The sequence below is a fragment of the Euprymna scolopes genome, chromosome 21 (genome assembly GCF_053919585.1).
Source record: "Euprymna scolopes isolate OS-2025 chromosome 21, ASM5391958v1, whole genome shotgun sequence".
NCBI classification, from domain to species: domain Eukaryota; kingdom Metazoa; phylum Mollusca; class Cephalopoda; order Sepiida; family Sepiolidae; genus Euprymna; species Euprymna scolopes.
The window spans coordinates 22,793,327-22,798,674 of record NC_136502.1 but is presented as its reverse complement, the minus strand read 5'-3'; the positions used below and the strand labels follow the sequence as shown (position 1 = coordinate 22,798,674).

General features: G+C 33.7%; 1 pseudogene; it reads right to left on the bottom strand.

The window, feature by feature from the left end:
* Window positions 1-2,054: 2,054 nt before the first annotated feature.
* Window positions 2,055-2,175, bottom strand: LOC145243305 (U2 spliceosomal RNA; annotated as a pseudogene).
* Between the last annotated feature and the right edge of the window lie 3,173 nt (window positions 2,176-5,348).

Below are 5,348 nucleotides of genomic sequence, written 5' to 3'. Positions count from 1 at the left end.
GAGAGACTAATGGTAGATGCATCAGCCCAGATGTGGCAACAATACTCCATGCATGGATGAATGGTGGCTTTGTAAAGGTACAGGATACTGTATCATTAATTAATAGTTTCTTTCTATGATTAACTACCTGTACCTATCTGGTGATTCTTACTATTACTGTGTTTATTGGTATTTTCTTTTCTTTTATTTATTTGTATTTACACACAATGTTTCATCAAGAAATTTTATATAGATTGAATGCGTACTGTTTATATATTGCAAACTCTTGGCTTTATCATCTCTAGAAGGTATATTCTTCTGCTGATCTATAGCCTTTCAAATCCATCTGATACACTGGTATACCTTTAGGTAAAGAGCAGATAAACCTAGCAAATTTACACTTGCATCGAATACGTCCCTTCCGCAGCCCACGTGGTTAGTTCAGGCAGGTCGTTCTTTCCAGCAGTACTATGAGCTCGTATCAATAGAGCTGCTGTTAACAGCAATATCAGTTCACATGACTCGCTATGCTTACTTCTTTTTTTTATCGCAGCCACAAAATATGCCCTCACACCTTCAAAGGTCGGACTCTTTCAGATCAGGTCTGTACAGAACGATATCGATCAGTAAGTAAAATATATTGGTGAAGATGCAACTGTTGTCGGTGCAACTGGCTTGACTACATGAATTGCTAGCGTGTTTGGAAACTTAGTAATTGGTTATACAAGAAAATCAACTGTTTACGTGTGTCCTCTCTTATTATGTTCATAGTATGTTGTTCACTTATCTGAAATATTAATGAGGTGTTAGGATTAGTGTATACATTAGTACTTATACTTTTCTTTGCTAATAGCATTTCGTTTTTTTTATTTTTGACCTTTGGTTAAAATATTTCAGGAACTTTGATTGCAATTATAAATTCTTCTTCTTCTTCTAATAATAATAATAATAATAATAATAATAATAATAATAAAATATAATTTAATATAATATAATATAGCGGAGTGACGCCCGGCGTTGTTCGGTCGTAAAAAACATAAAAAATATTGGACTTGAGTGGCATCAACCAGAAACGAAACTGAAAGCAAAATTTTGTAAACGAAGAGAAAAAGGCCACGTGTTGTGCGCGAACTCGCATAACTTAAATTAGTAAGCAAACGCATTATCGATGGGACCACGAGGACACAGATGTTATCACAATGCAAATTTAGCTTTTTAAACAAAAGAACTAAATGCACAGTTTGCAAACAGCGTCAAAAGCAAGGTTTTTATCTGACCCCCATTTCAAACAAAACATTTCTACACGAAATAATTAAGTATTTTTTTCAGTTTTTCGATATTACGTTCATGCCAGTTTGATGCAGATGTTAATAGTTTTAACGGACATATGAACACACACACACGTGGATAGGTGATATAATAAGGCTATTGAGCAAGCAACCTCCTAAAAAGAATACTCGTGAGTACCCGTGCGAGCACAAAAAATAATTAGCTGCAGTAGCCAGGCTCGAACCTGTAACGTGGAAGAGAAAAAGGAGGTGAAAAAAAAGCAAAGAAAAAAGGTGTTAGCTGTCTGATCCATGGCATACTTGTGACGTTATGGTCTTTGAAGTATTTTTTTTATACATAGGTGCATGATTTTGCTGGAATCTGGTCAATTCCATAATACCACCTTCAATTTTATTTGTTGGCAATCTGCACTAACTTCCACCTGTAAGTACCTAGTTCCATAAAGAACCTGGGAAACCAATATCAACAAGAGACTCAACCTTGGTACTCCAACAGGAAATGAGGATGGAATTAAGCAATAAATAATGACGATTCTTCATTGCAACTAACAGAAGAGGCACTCGGTAATTCTAACTTCCTTTTTTGAATTTGTCTATTTCCTCCTTGTATCTACTTTTTTTTTAAAGTTATAGTTATAGTTATATTAGCAGATATGACATGATCACACTGGATGAAAGTGTGTTAATGAATAAATGGGGCAGAGCCAAAATTGAGGATCAATTTGAGAGTGGAATCTCTGCAGTTTCCCGATCGAGTGTCTTGTTCTGGTCTAAACTCTGATGGTGGTTAGGTAGTTAATTCAGGCCAAGTTTAACAAAGAGAAGTTAAAATTAGTAGCTATTTACTATGCTTCCCCTGAAGAACAGATACTACATTTTGATCTTGACCAAAAGGCCAAGAAGTTAAAATTAGTAGCTGTTAACATTTTTTGATTATATTGATTCCAATTTTTTAGTATATAATTCCAGTTGATTTAAACTTAGCTGTGACCACGTGTAGAAGTTTTCACGCTAGTGCTTGCACGGCCTACCTCACTTTCGTTTTCCTACTACTTTTAGGCATATCTTAAATAATCCAGTTTCAGGTTTCTCCAAAAAGTTTTAGTACTTTGCTCTTGATTCCTGGAGTGACTGGATTTTGAGTTGTGATCTGATGAAGTTGTTTAATTGGAATGTAATATGTGAACCTGCTATCAGTCATGAATCTCATTATATGATTTTGAAATGTTTCTATTTTTAGCAGCAATGAAGTTGTCAAATTTATGCACTCCACGCCTTCACCATGACAACTGGGAGTTTGTAAATTTTATTAATTCTAGCTTTAATGTGGCTTGGTACTATTCTTGAAATCAGTAATACTTTGTTTTGTTTTTTTGTTTTGTTTTGGGTTTTTTATTTTTTTCCTCAAAGGCTTGCTAGGTTTATTCTGTGTTTAATACATCACTGAATGTGATACTATTAAACCAAAACTATGATTTCCTAGTTAACACTTTCAATTAAACTTCTTGGCAAGCTTTCCTGGCTGCCACTGCTAAGTACCTGATTACAGAATCTGGGGAAACAAATGTCAACAAGAAAATCAAACCGTTCAAAAACATTACACTGTGCTGCTTCGTACAAATATACTTTGCAAAAACTAGAAAAAGTAGAAATTTTTATAAATAGGTGTGAAATCTTCAGAAATTCAATTGTTGTATTTACAAATACACTTTTTTTTATTTTGCTTAAAAGCAATAAATAAGCAGATATAACATGGTCACGTGGTGGATATGTTAATGCGCAAGTGATGCAGAGAGAAAATGGAGGTCCAATTTGAGAGTGAAATCTGTGCAATTTCGAAATGAGTGTCTTGTTCTGGTTTGAACTCTGATGATGCTTCAGCAATGCGAAGTTAAAATTAGTAGCTGGGTAACATTTTCGAAAATAAAATATGTTTAATTTATGAAATCGTAACTCATAAATGACACATTGTTCTTTACACACCTCAACACAAACGTGTAAATATACACATGTGTGTATTTATAGACATAACTATGCATTATATTTTGCCTTGTCGCAAATTACACTTAAATATATTATAATTTATGCAGATTTCCTATCTATTATTACAGAGCCAATTCTCTATTGAAAGTTAAAAAAAAATATGACTTGGGTGCTATCAGCTAGAATCAAAGCCAAAACATTTAGCACTCCAACCGTGTTCCCTATCGTTGGAGCTATCGACAGATAGATTAGAAAGGTTCAAAATTAAACCACTTGAAGCTATGAATGAATTTGCGCAAAAGTAATAGAAATATATCGGCAAGTTGAAATGAACATTTTGCATTTCAACTTGCAGATACTCCCTTGTTTCAAATTGATCAATAAATCTATCTATATATGAGTATATATTTTTATTATTATTAAAAGTTTTCCTCTTACATCTTTCTCTGTCTCTCTGTCTCTCTGTCTCTGTCTGTCTCTCTCTCTCTCTCTTTCATATATATATATATATATATATATATATATATATATATATATATATGATCGTGTCTGTCTGTGTGAGAAACGGTCTCTACCAAACCCATTTATTAATTTTTGGTCTACAGATTTAAAACTTGATATATAGGAAATTTGAACCTGTGAAAAAGATTCGATTTGGTTTTTATCCAGTAAAAATAGCTGCTAAGGAGTCAAAATTGAAAACACATTGAAACTTCACAGGCGTAAGTCGACTTAACATATTACTTCTACTCATGCGCAAATATACATTTATATATTTAACAACGTTATTTTTTTTAAGTTTTTGTATATGGATTTGATTCAGACAGAGCTGGAGAGCTTATTGTTTTGGTTTCGATTCTAGCTGATGACATTCAAGTTATATTTCATGTTTTAAACTTTTCAAATCACTGTGATATATTGGGTACAATCTAATAATCTATAGAGAATTGGCTCTATAATAATAATAAATACGAAATCTGCATCAATCAAATGAGTTTATCGACCTGGCAACGCCAATTAGCCTGCTAGTATATATATCTATAAAAGTGAAAGTGTCCGTCTGTCTGTCTGTGTACATTCCCCTAGACAATAACTCTGTCAATTTTCAGTCTACAGACTTGAAATTTGATATACAGGTTACTGAGATTTGGGAAAACCTTTGTAATCCGTTTTCGGCCCGAAAATTTGGCTGTTAAAGGGACAAAATTCAACGATTTGATCTTTGATAACTCTACCTAACTCCTCAGGCAATTTTGGGTATAAATACTTTCAATTTCAGATATAGGTTCCTTGGACATGTATCTAACTTAACTTGATTTGAGCCCAAAACAATAAATGTTCAGGGATCATAATAGGGGTCAAATTTTAAAAAAATGACCACTGCGGTCTCTACCAAATTATTCAGACAATTTCTGGTCTAAACATTTGAAATTTTACATAAAGGGTATTCAAAGATAGGGCAAGCTTTTTAATCGGTTTGGGTCGAAAATTTGAGCTACCAATATATAAATGTATGTATGTATGTTTGCATGTCTGCCTAAAACTTTCAACACAGGCGACGGATTTTCACAAGATCAGTATCGTTTTTATGCTCGACCTTTCAGATGACAAATATCGAAAAATTGGCTAAAAACATTGATTTCTTCACCTTCAACTGGGCACTTTTCTACAGGGAGGGGTCGCTATTTTCGCCGATATTGTCGAAAGTCATCCCCTCTTTTCGATTGTGTAGCCTACGTCACTTCCGGTTTGGTGGTGGTCGTAACAGCAAAGACGTTACGTTTTTCCCCCATTCTTTTCCTCCTTTGCGAAACGGGTTCGAGCCTGCCTTCCTATTACCACTTTTTTTTTTGTTGCTCACCATACACCTTCAAACACCCGGGCAACGCCGAGCTGAAATGCTATATATATATATATATATATATATATATATATATATATATATATATATATATATATATATGTATATACTTGTTTATTGTTATATAAACATGCTCACATCCAGCTGCTACAAATAGCCATTTGTTTCAATCAAACAACAGATATCATCAGGCAGCGACTTGACTATTCAAAAGTTCAATGAAACAAGTGGCTATT